This window comes from Hyla sarda, chromosome 2 (assembly GCF_029499605.1).
Source record: "Hyla sarda isolate aHylSar1 chromosome 2, aHylSar1.hap1, whole genome shotgun sequence".
Lineage (NCBI taxonomy): Eukaryota > Metazoa > Chordata > Amphibia > Anura > Hylidae > Hyla > Hyla sarda.
Genome location: NC_079190.1, coordinates 156,295,190 through 156,309,781, shown reverse-complemented (window position 1 = coordinate 156,309,781; position 14,592 = coordinate 156,295,190). Strand labels below are relative to the sequence as shown.

At 39.4% G+C, this 14,592-nt stretch overlaps 1 protein-coding gene across 4 annotated transcripts in view; it reads left to right on the top strand.

Moving 5' to 3' along the window:
- The window catches only part of ABCC4 (ATP binding cassette subfamily C member 4), a 371,576-nt gene that overhangs the window by 183,426 nt on the left and 173,558 nt on the right, over window positions 1-14,592 (top strand). The gene's annotated exons all lie outside the window — the stretch shown is intronic.

Genomic DNA, 14,592 nt, shown 5'->3' with positions numbered 1-14,592 from the left:
TAAAGTGGTTTGCCACGAAAAATATATCTCCATGGCTGGAGGTTTTGTAGAAATAATAAACAAGCCATACTTACTCATCCCAATCCTGCGCTGACCAGTCCCTGGTCCTCTCTGCTTCTGACTGGTTCCTTTGCTGTTGTGATTAGGCAATCACTGACTGAGGTGGGGCATCACCTGGCTTATTTATTAGTTTTACACTGCCAGCCATGGAGAGTTTTTTTTTCCTCCCCAAGCAACCCTTTGCTCCCTTCATTGACAAGACCAAACATAAAAAATACAAAAATCATCTAGAGTACAGAGTGGGCTTAGTGGTAAACAGTTAGCCACAATAGGATGATTATGCTGTAACACATGTAGTTTATACAGTGAGATCAGGGCTCTACTGATACAGCCCGACTAAGTTGGGGTGCATCATTAGATCGGCGATGAGAAGGCAGGTAAGGGAACCCTCTGCAACCATTTTAACTCATCAGAACCCTACAATCACGTCACTGGGATCCAATGAGCTCCCTGAGCTAACTGGCATATTTTATTTAATACTTTAGAGATGCCGTGGTTAGCACTGATCCCAGTGCCTAAGGGGTATATGACAGGCAATGGCAGGATGTGACATCTGCATGACATCCTGCTGCAGAGGACAGCGCCATGAGAAAAACGTACTGGACCAGAGAGATCTCTACTCTTACAAGCTGCTTTAAAGTACTTATGACCATGATGATAAATGCTGAAATTGCATAACAATGCAGAACTCCAGTTTATTGGATTGGACTTTTTCAAGACTGCTTGTTGACCTTTGCTTCTCCAGACCTTTTCATATAATGACACATTATTAATCTCCTTTTCTGTCTTCTTTGTTCCTGGAACTGTTACATGCCACTATATCTTTATCTGCATTGTTTATTCTGTATGTGGTCTTTTGTGTTCTAAAGTGTCAACAGAACCTAATATCAAAAAAGTTTTTTCCACTTCTGAGCTCTTTCTTTGCTCAGCAGACTTGGCTGTGTAATTTTCCTCACCTGAATCCCTTTAGGGTAGAATACTTTAAAAATAGACATCTTATTTAGTCTGAGAAACTTCTTGTCTTAACTTGCTTGGTGTGCGTCATGAAAACATTATAGGGACAGAGGAACTCTTCCATCAAACTTTTCTTTTCTCAGTTCCTAACAGTCTATGTAAGTGTTATATGTAAGTGGACGGGTGATTGGATTTCTGGATACAACTTTTTAAAATGCTGCCATGTAAACTACGGTAGTTCCTGTCCAGTGTCTTATTCTTTCTTTGGACACTATTAGCTCGACATAGTTTTTACTTAACATTTTTAACCACCAACAGTTTGACCAAGAAAAAATTGAAGGGGGGATGCACCCCTGCATACACCGGCATCTTGTCCACCTACACAGCACAGTCCCAGAATTAAGGTAGCAGACTGCAGTGTAGCTTGACACATAGCTCTGACAGAATTATTGCAGCAAAATGCGGCTATAGCTCCGAGAGTAACGCCGAGCGCTCCGGCCCCGCTTCCCCTCCGGAGCGCTCGCGGCGTTACTCCTCTGCTTGCAGCCCTCCGGTCTGCGAGTCTGACCGGGAGCGCTGCTCTATGTCCCTCGGCGGGGATGCGATCCCCGCGGCAGGACGTGCCCGCCCGCGGGTCGCATCCCTTGTCTCTTACCGGCCCCGTCCTTCTGCTCAGTCCCGGCGCGCGCGGCCCCGCTCTCTAGGGCACGTGCCTGGTCTCTCAGATTTAAAGGGCCAGTGCACCATTAATTGATGCCTGGCCCAATTAGTTCCTAAGCACTTCCCCTTCCAGTCCCTGCCGAATCTTGTTGCCTTGTGCCCTGAGAAAGCGTTTCTGTGTGTTCCATTACCTGTGTATCCAGACCCTTGCCGTTGCCCCGGACTACGAACCATTGCTGCCTGCCCAGACCTTCTGCTACGTCCGACCTTGCCCTTGTGTACCGCGCCTGTCTCAGCTGTCAGTGAGGTTGAGTCGCTATCGGGTGGAACAACCTGGGGGTTACCTGCCGCTGCAAGTCCATCCCGCTTTGCGGCGGGCTCTGGTGAAAACCAGTAACCCCTTAGATTCCGTTCCACTGGTGCGGCCCACGCCATCTCCTCACTGACACAGAGGATCCACCACCCGCGTCCTCTCCGCATACTACCACTCCGGATCCTGATAACCAGCATTAGAATCTGCTTACTTAATTATTTTTCTACTTAATAATTCTGCTTTTTTTGGCTGCTTCCCCCCCCCCCCCCCCCCCCCCCGCAACAAACAGGCTTTAGGTGGTGAGTAAGCCATATTTAGGCTTTTTAGGCACCTCTTTAAAGGGGTACTCAGGTGAAAAAGCAAATTCTTAAAATAAGCTGGTGCCAAAAAGTTAAACTGAGTTTTTTTTTATAGAAATAATTTAAAAATCTATCCTACCAGTACTTATCAGCTGCAGAGGAAGTTGTGTAGTTTGTTTCTGTCTGACCACAGTGATCTCTGCGGACACCTCTATCTGTGTCAGGAACTGTCCAGAGCATGAGAGGTTTGCTATGGGGATTTGCTTCTACTCTGAACAGTTCCTGACAGCAGAGAGCACTGTGGTCAGACAGAGATGAACTATAGAACTTCCTCTGTAGTATACAGAAGCTAAGTACTGGAAGGGTTAAGATTTTTAAATTAAAGTAATTTACAAATGTGTTTCTTTCTGGCACCAGTTTTATTTAAGAAAATTGTTTTCCACCAGTGTACCCTTGTAATGTGGGACAGTATTGTTTCACTTAAGTCATGATGTTCTAGCTATGACTGCAGGGAGCACTACACAGCAATGAAGGCACCTAAAGATGTAATTTGTGTTATTATACACAGTTATTGTCTCATGATCCGAAATAACATAGGTGCAGCTTCCTGTCTGACTGTAATATTCAACAGTGTTTAACCCCTTGCCGCATATGGATGTTCATTAACGCAAGTGAGCATGCATCATACCCGGTGGGTCCCGGTTGCTATAGGCAACCAGGACCCACAGCTAATGCTGGACATCGCCGATCTGGCTGATGTCCAGCATTAACCCTTTAGACGTGGCGATCAAACGTGATTGCCGTGTCTAAAATTAAAGTAAACATTGCCGGTTAGCTCAGTGGTGCTTTTCAGGACCGCCGCGGTGAAATCGCAGTGTCCCAAACAGCTTGCAGTACACGAGGAGAATCCCTACCTGCTTCCTCTCTGTCTGATCGCCGAATGACTGCTCGATGCCTGAGATCAATGCCGTAATATTGCATGGCGGTGATCAGTGTAGGAAATCAGTGTGTGCAATGTTACAGTCCCCTATGAGGGCTATAACATTGCAAAAAAAAAAAATGAAAATAAAGTGTTAATAAATGTGATTTGACCACTTCCCTAATTAAAGTTTGAATCACCCCCCTTTTCCCATTAAAAAAAAAAACTGTAAATGAAACTAAACATATGTGGTATCGCTGCATGTGAAATGTCTAAACAATAAAAATATATAATTAATTAAACCGCATGGGTAATGGCGTACGCGTAAAAAAATTGCAATGTTCAAAATAGCATATTTTTGGTCACTTTTTATACCATAAAAATGAATAAAAAGTTATCAAAGTCTAATCAAAACTAAAATGCTACAGATAAAAACACTAGACCACAGCGCAAAAAATGAGCCCTCATACTGGCCCATATACGGGGAAAAAAGTTATAGGGGTCAGAAGAGGACTTTTTTCAACGTATACATTTTGGTGCATGTAGTTATAAGTATATGTGCGTGTATATGTATATATATATATATATATATATATATATATATATATATATATATAATATACTATATATATAATATACTTATAACTAATAACTATAAATATAGAATATATATATATATATATATCTCCAAAAAAGAAGCAGGGGCACTCCCGTTGATTCAGTGCAAAGTGATGTCTTTTATTCACTCCACCGTGAGCTCACGGTGGAGTGAATAAAAGACATCACTTTGCACTGAATCAACGGGAGTGCCCCTGCTTCTTTTTTGGATATACACTTATTGGACCTCTTACCAAGGTTTACAACAGGAGGCACCCACGCACCTTATCTTTCGGAGTGCTGCTTTCCTCTCTTTCCATATATATATATATATATATATATATATATATATATATATATATATATATGTGTGTGTGTGTATATATATATGTGTGTATATATCTACATATTGTTTTATTGTAGGAAAATAAAATCAAACCTATATAATTTGAGTATCCTTGTGACCGTATGGACCTAAAGAATAAACAGAAGGTGCAATTCTTTCTGAAAACTGCACTGCATAGAAATGGAAGCTGCTAAAAATTACAAAATAGCTTTTTTTTTTTTTCAATTTTGCCCCACAAAATTTTTTTTTTTCTGGTTTTGCCATAGATTTTGTAGTGAAATTATTAATGGTATTGCAAATTAAAATTGTTGGTGCAAAGATCAAGCCCTTTAGGTGGAAAATTTTAAGTGTTATGATTTTTAGAAGGTGAGGAAAAAAGTGCAAACATGAAAAATCCCCAAAGAGGGAAGGGGTTAATACCACAAAATGTATGGATTATAGTGTCACTACATAAGAGCATTTGTTATTCAACACTATTAATAATTCTGGCCTACATTTATGTTATTGTGTCTTTTATGGTGCATTTTACTCCAAGATGTTATTATATCTGCTGTTGCTCCATTGTTGAGTGCTGTTATAGATGTCTCTGACAAGATTGCTGCTCCCTTAATAGTATATACAAAAAACGTAATAAAAAAGTCTACAAACAGAAAATAAATAGAAAACAAACAAATATTTTTTTTTATTTTTTTTATAAATAACCTGTTTCACTTACTAAAAAGAAAATAGGCGATACGTTCCCTTTAACAGCTTTAACTGCTGGTGTCTTATTTGTATCCATGTGAGTTTTTTGTATTTTTGTAATAGGGAACACCCTTTTTCTGTATGTTGTGTGAAATGCAACATGTACTTTGTTTAGGGATCTTATTTGTAAGGGATATCACTTCAATCTCTATATCTGTACTTCATATCTGTACTTCTGTACAGAGATAAGAAAGTTAATAAAATGACTATGGGGAGATCAAAACCTGTCCAGATGAGAAATTGCCCATAGCAATCAGCTTGCTTCTTTCATTTTCATTTTTAACAAGGCTCTTGTAAAATGAAATAAGCTATTTGATTGGTTGCTATTGGCTACTGGGCAACTTTTCCTTTGCAGAGGTTTTGATAAATCTCCCCCTATATGGACATTTTATACACTGCTCAAAAAAAATAAAGGGAACACTGAGATAACACATCCTAGATCTGAATGAATGAACTAATCGTATGAAATACTTAAGTCTTTATATAGTTGAATATGCTGACAACAAAATCACACAAAAATGATCAATGGAAATTAAATTTATCAACCCATGGAGGTCTGGATATGGAGTCACACTCAAAATCAAAGTAGAAAACCACACTACAGGCTGATCCAACTTTGATGTAATGTCCTTAAAACAAGTCAAAATGAGGCTCAGTAGTGTGTGTGGCCTCCACGTGCCCGTATGACCTCACTACAACGCCTGGGCATGCTCCTGATGAGGTGGCGGATGGTCTCCTGAGGGATGTCCTCCCAGACTTGTACTAAAGCATCCGCCAACTCCTGGGCAGTCTGTGGTGCAACGTGGCATTGGTGGATGGAGCGAGACATGTCCCAGATGTGCTCAATCGGATTCAGGTCTGGGGAACGGGTGGGCCAGTCCATAGCATCAATGCCTTCCTCTTGCAGGAACTGCTGACACACTCCATCCACATGAAGTCTAGCATTGTCTTGCATTAGGAGGAACCCAGGGCCAACTGCACCAGCATATAGTCTCACAAGGGGTCTGAGGATCTCCTCTTGGTACCTAATGGCAGTCAGGCTACCTTTGGCAAGCTGTGCAGCCCCCCAAAGAAATGCCACCCCACACCATTACTGACCCACCGCCAAACCGGTCATGCTGGAGGATGTTGCAGGCAGCAGAACATTCTCCACGGCGTCTCCATACTCTGTCACGTCTGTCAAATGTGCTCAGTGTGAACCTGCTTTCATCTGTGAAGAGCACAAGGCGCCAGTAGCACAAAGCGACCTGTGGAGGTCAGGGCTTCATACCACCCTCATGGAGTCTGTTTCTGACCGTTTGAGTGGACACATGCACATTTGTGGCCTGCTGGAGGTCCTTTTGCAGGGCACTGGCAGTGCTCCTCCTGTCCCTCCTTGCACAAAGGCAGGGGTAGCGGTCCTGCTGCAGGGTTGTTACCCTCCTATGGCCTCCTCCACATCCCCTGATGTACTGGCCTGTCTCCTGGTAGCGCCTCCATGCTCTGGACACTACACTGACAGACACAGCAAACCTTCTTGCCACAGCTCGCATTGATGTGCCATCCTGGATGAGCTGCACTACCTGAGCCACTTGTGTGGGTTGTAGACTCCGTCTCATTCTACCACTAGAGTGAAAGCACCGGCAGCATTCAAAAGTGACCAAAACATCATCCAGGAAGCATAGGAACTGAGAATCGGTTTGTGGTCACCACCTGTAGAACCACTCCTTTATTGGGGGGGGGGGGGGGGTCTTGCTAATTGCCTAAAATTTCCACCTCTTATCTGTTCCATTTGCACAACAGCAATTGAAATTGATTGTCAATCAGTGTTGCTTCCTGAGTGGACAGTGTGATTTCACAGTAGTGTGATTGACTTGGAGTTACATTGTGTTGTTTAAGTGTTCCCTTTATTTTTTTGAGCAGTGTATTTAATTTATAAGTTTTGCCATATACTAATAGAAGCTGCCGCAAAATTCCTACTACAGTGGAGTAAATCTGCATTGTGCATATGCTAGTGTTCTAGACGCACAGTCCTTCTAATATCAGGAGGCTATGTAAATGTAATGAAGTATGTTACCATAAAGCTTTACCCTTGACAGCCTGTTTAAAAATATGCAAGAATATTCCTAAAATAACAATTATAAAATATATCTACCCTCTCTATGGGAAACACTATAACATTCTAAATGCAAGTGATAGGAAGCTGGAGAAGTATAATCCCCAGTAGCTGCCCTGTAGACCTATATAACCTTCCATTCTGTTATCAGTGTGCTCCTAAATATAAAGGAAAAGATTTTGCTAGTATATTATGTATATTATTTGTGTACTCGTACTGTTATTTTAGGTAAATCTCTGATATTTAAACAGTTAAAATGACAATCCAGTTCTTCTAGCAGTGTTTTGCATTTTTTTTCCTTGTTTTGCTATAGAATGGACACAAGAGGGCAGCATAGTTCAGTAAACTTGGCCTAACCATCTGGCTGCATTTTTTTTTATTTTTTATAAAGCACGCCAATTCGTCTGCCTTTTATGTTTTCATGACTATGTATAATACACTCCAGCTCTGGAAAACAAACTTAATTCCAGTTGAGTCTTTGCTTTCTTCTACCGCCTTTTTATGTGCATGCAGCTAGGTGGAGTCATTGGACTTGTGTGTCAGTGATAGGATAGTTTATAGAAGAGTTGTAGTTGTTCTGTAATTATAGAGTATTAACACTGCTTTAAGTTTTAGTCAGTAAAACCCCTGACACATGAGAAGAGATTTATTATTACTACCAATTTAAACAGCATTAACCCCTAGAGGACACGCAACGTACATATATGTCTCTGTGCCCTGGTAAATAGCGAACAGCAACGTCTTGGTGACGACGTGATCAGCACAAAATTGCTTCAGATAACATCAGCTGGGAACCTGTGGCTAATGGCGGAAATGAGTGACATGGTAAACATTAACCCTTCAGATGGGGAAACTAATACTGGTGAGGGCGACTAAAGTATCTTTGGGGCTTTGTCAGACTCATTGGTCCACCCACAGCACAAATAAGGAGGTCCAGAGCTCTGCTTACCTGCTCCAGGGATCTTCTTAAATCGCCCCTTAAATTAAATCACTCTTTTTTTACAATTTTACAAATAAATAAATGTAAAAAACATATTTTTTATCATTGCGTGTGGAAATGTCCAAACTATTTTACTATAATGTTAATGATAAGGTGAAAAGTCCAAAATTGCTGATTTTTGGTCAGATGATATCACAGAAAAAAGGCAATAGAAAGTGACCAAAAAGTCACATATATGCAAAAGTAATACCGATAAGAATGTCAGATCGCAGCGCAAAAATTATCCCTCATACAGCACTGTATAGGGAAAAAAGTATAAATTTCCCCAGTCTGCCTCCTATAATTTTCTCATATGGGGAACCATACTTATTTTGTCAAAAACTTTTTTCAAGCAGTACAATAATAGAAAAGCATGTAATCTTTTAATCGTATTAAAGGAGAACTCCGGGATGTACATATCCCCTATCCCCCGCGATCTCCTGAACAGTGCCCCGGCTCTCTGCATGAAACAAGTGTTTTCAACGCCCCCTCCATACAATTCTATGGCAGAACTGGAGATTGCCGAAAGCAGCGCTCTGGCTCTGCCATAGAACTGTATGGAGGGGGCGTGTCGGACGCTGCTTCCGGCGATGGTCAAAAGTGCCCTTTCCATGCACGGAGCCGGGGCTCCATTCGGGACATTGTGGGGGGCCCCAGCGGTCGGACCCCCTGCAATCTAACACTTATCCCCTATCCTTAGGATAGGCAGGGCTGTGGAATTCAGTTCCCGGCTCTGGGCAGGGGAATTTTTCTGGCCCGTAGCCCGACTTCGGGAAAGCAGGGCTGAACCTGAAAAGCGTGGAGGCGCACAGCAGTCTGTATGGAGGAGTCGGGAACTCCTGCCCGCTCCGTACTTTGCAGCCCCTGGCTGTTCTCAGTAGCTGGGGGCCGCCGCTAATAGCCAGCATGTGGCGATCTCCACGGCTGGCTATTAACCCTTTAGATCGCCGCTGTCAAAGCTGACAGCTGTGTCTAATGGGACATGTAAATACTCCCTGGTGGGCTAGTGGGGTGGATCGCCCCCCCCCCCCCTGCAGCACAATCGGGAGGGTGTGATCCATTATAGAGGTAGCCAGAGGGCTTACCTCTGTTCCCTGCTGTCCCATCGCTCTGTCATTGATAGAGCCTGGCTGGACTAGGCTCTATCAATGGATCACAGAGCACACAGATCAATGGAGTTCAATAGAACTCTATTAGACTTTTAGGAGCAATCATTCGATTCCTCATACAGATCAATAAAATGTAAAAAAAAAAAAAAAAAGTTTTAATAGAAGTTTAAAAGACACACATTAACCCCTTTCAATGTTAAAAGTTCAAATCACCCCCTTTTCCTATATAAAAACATGTAAAGATAATAATAATAAACATATTTAGTATCACTACGTGCGTAATTGTATGAACTATTAAAATATAACATTATGTATCCCATACAGTAAATGATGTAAATGTAAAAAAAATATCAAACTACAAAATTGCAATTTTTATAATATCCCAGAAAAAAAAGTTAAATAGTGATTAAAAAGTCAGATCAAAATGGTACCGATACAAAAAACAGATTATGGCGCAAAAAATTTGTCCTCATACAGCCTGGTATGCGAGGAAAAAAAAACTACAGGGGTCAAAAAAGGGCAATAATTATTTTTTTTTTTAAAGTTCAGAATTTTTTTAAAATTTGTAAAACATGACAGAAACTATTCAAATCTGGTAGTGCTGTAATCAGGCGACCTAAAGTATCAAAGCAACATTTTAGCTCAACCACAAGGTAAATGGTGTAGAAAAGAAAACCACCAAATTTGCTAAATTATTTTTAACTATTTCATTTTCACTTCAGCGATTTATATATATATATATATATATATATATATATATATATATATAATTTTTTTTTTTTTTTTTTTTTTTTTGTTCGGAGAATATGTTATTGAAAAATGAAAAGGTATCATTACAGTAGGTAGTTATGGTTATTATAGGGCGAGGAGGAAAAAATGAGAGTGTAAAAGCGAAAATTGGCCCAGACAAGTGGATCGTCATGAGGGACAAGTAGATTTTGCTCCGTTTTAGTCCTGTGGACAAGTAGTTTTTTTATTAAATTTCCACACCCCTGGGAAAGGGGATAATTTGTACATCACGGAGGTATCCTTTAACCTACAAAATAAAGAAAACTTGTCAGTTTTACCATGTAGTGCACTGTGTAAAAAAAAAAAAAAAAAAAAGTTGCAAAATTGCATTTTTTTTTTCCAATTTCCCACCATAAATTATATATTTTTGGTTGCGCCGTACATTTTATGGTTAAATGAAAAGTTTAATTACAAAGTACAATTGTTCACACAAAACACAAGCCCTAATATCGGTCTTTGGATAGAAGAATAAGAGTTATGCCTCATAGAAGGCGAGGGGGACAAAACGAAAACGCAAAAATGAAACTTGGCTGTGTCTTCAGGGCCAAAGTGTGCAGTGTCTTTAAGGGGTTAAAATAAATTGGACAGGAAGAATGTGGGCCACAATTAATGAATTACAGTGGTGAGATAGATTTGGCGCATCTTCCCATTCTTATACCATCTCTTGGTTTGCTTATGTTATTATTTTGTGCTTGTGTGATCAATTTATCACTTTCCTGTGCTATGTTTCTATTGTATTAATATATTTGGAGCATGTTGTCTACTTAGTTTTTGGGGGGCACTTAGAGGGAGATTTATCAAAACCTGTCCAGAGGGAAGTTGCTGAGTTGACCATAGCAACCAATCAGATCGCTTCTGTTTGCTATGGGCAACTCAGCAACTTTTCCTTTCGACAGGTTTTGATAAATCTCCCCCTTAGAGTCAGAATTCTGGCCCATTTTGCCTAGTAGTTCCCTCCCTGTTTTTAATAACATTGGGCTACTGTGGAATATTATCCCTTTGTAGTTGACTTTTAAAATGTTGATATGACATTTACCACTAATTATTTTCATCATCCAACAACAATTTATCTGACATTGTAGTTATCTAAGATGGTTCCTTCCCTGGCAGAGCTTATAGTGAGATTGCACTAATACTTGCATATAAGGGCAAGAATAGTAGCCAATTCCACAATTATGAGAATTATTTTTTTGTCAGTTAATACAAAATGGGGAAAACATACGCACACACACACACACACACATATATATATATATATATATATATATATATATATATATATATATACGTGTGTGTGTATATATTTACCAGGTTTAATTTAAAGACCTCGTGTTGCTGCTTTCCTTATGACTTCTCTATGTTTTTTTTTCTATTTATCTCCTTAAAATTTTAACTAACGCCTTCATTATTACAGAACATAGCCTGTGCATTCTTCACTTTTGCCACAGTGTCCTATGTATGAATGATGCCTTAGACATAATAATGTATGAATGATGCCTAGGATATAATAATGTATGAATGATGCTTGAGGTATAATAATTGTGAATCATGCCGGGCACATAATAATGTATAAATGATACCTGGGATTTAATAATGTAAGTTTAATGCTGGGATATAATAGTGTATGAATAATACCTGGGATATAATAATGTATGAATAATACCTGGGATATAATGTATGAATGATGCCCGGGATATAATAATGTATGAATGATGCCTGGGATATAATAATGTATGAATGATGCCCGGGATATAATAATGTATGAATGATGCCCGGGATATAATAATGTATGAATGATGCCTGGGATATAATAATGTATGAATGATGCCTGGGATATAATAATGTATGAATGATGCCCGGGATATAATAATGTATGAATGATGCCCGGGATATAATAATGTATGAATGATGCCCGGGATATAATAATGTAGGAATGATGCCTGGGATATAATAATGTAGGAATGATGCCTGGGATATAATAATGTAGGAATGATGCCCGGGATATAATAATGTATGAATGATGCCCGGGATATAATAATGTATGAATGATGCCCGGGATATAATAATGTATGAATGATGCCCGGGATATAATAATGTATGAATGATGCCCGGGATATAATAATGTATGAATGATGCCCGGGATATAATAATGTATGAATGATGATTGGGATATAATAATGTATGAATGATGCCCGGGATATTATAATGTATGAATGATGATTGGGATATAATATTGTATGAATGATGCCCGGGATATAATAATGTATGAATTGTATGAATGATGCCTGGGATATAATAATGTATGAATGATGCCCGGGATATAATAATGTAGGAATGATGCCCGGGATATAATAATGTATGAATGATGCCCGGGATATAATAATGTATGAATGATGATTGGGATATAATAATGTATGAATGATGCCCGGGATATTATAATGTATGAATGATGATTGGGATATAATATTGTATGAATGATGCCCGGGATATAATAATGTATGAATTGTATGAATGATGCCTGGGATATAATAATGTATGAATGATGCCCGGGATATAATAATGTAGGAATGATGCCCGGGATATAATAATGTAGGAATGATGCCCGGGATATAATAATGTAGGAATGATGCCCGGGATATAATAATGTAGGAATGATGCCCGGGATATAATAATGTAGGAATGATGCCCGGGATATAATAATGTAGGAATGATGCCCGGGATATAATAATGTAGGAATGATGCCCGGGATATAATAATGTAGGAATGATGCCCGGGATATAATAATGTAGGAATGATGCCCGGGATATAATAATGTAGGAATGATGCCCGGGATATAATAATGTAGGAATGATGCCCGGGATATAATAATGTAGGAATGATGCCCGGGATATAATAATGTAGGAATGATGCCCGGGATATAATAATGTAGGAATGATGCCCGGGATATAATAATGTAGGAATGATGCCCGGGATATGATAATGTAGGAATGATGCCCGGGATATGATAATGTAGGAATGATGCCCGGGATATGATAATGTAGGAATGATGCCCGGGATATAATAATGTAGGAATGATGCCCGGGATATAATAATGTAGGAATGATGCCCGGGATATAATAATGTAGGAATGATGCCCGGGATATAATAATGTAGGAATGATGCCCGGGATATAATAATGTAGGAATGATGCCCGGGATATAATAATGTAGGAATGATGCCCCGGATATAATAATGTAGGAATGGTGCCCCGGATATAATAATGTAGGAATGGTGCCCGGGATATAATAATGTAGGAATGGTGCCCGGGATATAATAATGTAGGAATGGTGCCCGGGATATAATAATGTATGAATGGTGCCCGGGATATAATAATGTAGGAATGATGCCCGGGATATAATAATGTAGGAATGGTGCCCGGGATATAATAATGTAGGAATGGTGCCCGGTATATAATAATGTAGGAATGGTGCCCGGGATATAATAATGTAGGAATGGTGCCCGGGATATAATAATGTAGGAATGGTGCCCGGGATATAATAATGTAGGAATGGTGCCCGGGATATAATAATGTAGGAATGGTGCCCGGGATATAATAATGTAGGAATGGTGCCCGGGATATAATAATGTAGGAATGGTGCCCGGGATATAATAATGTAGGAATGGTGCCCGGGATATAATAATGTAGGAATGATGCCCGGTATATAATAATGTAGGAATATTTTTATTTTCTAATTTGTAGATTTATTTTTATAATTTTTTTTTAACCAAGTTTAAGTTAAATAACCTGGTGTTGCTTCTTTTCTTGTGACTCCTCTTTCTGCAGGTATTTATTTATCTTCTATATCCTTTTCTATAAATTGTAACTAAAGCCTCTATTATTACAGAATGTAGCCTGTGCATTTCCTTTTGGCACAGTATCCTGTGGTTCTAACACCACACACATTCTCCCTGCCGATATTATAATTGCAAGTGACTGAAATATTCCAAGACAAAAGGTTGCATCAGTCTCCTTTATTTGTTGCAGCCGCATAATAACACCCTAAATATTATTTTTGGGTGTTTGAATGGAACAGCTAATAACTCAGGTAGGTGTGTCAAAAGAAGGCTGTGTGACTTAGCATGTTTGACAAACATCATAATGTTTTCCTACATAAGCGGTTCTGTGTATTCCAGTCCTTATCAGGGTGTGATATTAAATGATATTTTTGTGGGAGTTGTTCATTTGCACCTTGTAGAATCATAAAAGCCCTTGTTACATTTCAATAGCTTTCCAGTGGCCCAGCACTAGATAACCCATTGTATTCATGCTGCTAACCTTTTTACAAACGGATTACTTTAGTAGAGTCAACACTGCGTTAGATTGTTTTGTTTGCATGTATTATCTCCTAGGATAACCTAATGCATCTTTTACATTTGTGTCACTTTGTCACATTCATTGTGGACATTGGCCGATTAGAGAAATAGATGATCTTTTAAGGGTGGACATGTTCCCCTGATTTATTTTGTGTATTGCTTCGCAATGTTTGGATCCCTCTTCTCAATCAAAGGTTCTGAGCATTTGGAAACAGGAGAAATTGTTCATAGGAACGTAAAACTATTTCTCTTGTGATCACCAGCTTTTATGACTGTGATACAAATTAAAAAGCTGTGCAGCCCAGACAATCATTGAATAAAGTGGATCAGAATTTTGTATTTGATAACTGACAATGCATATATCCCATAGGATCT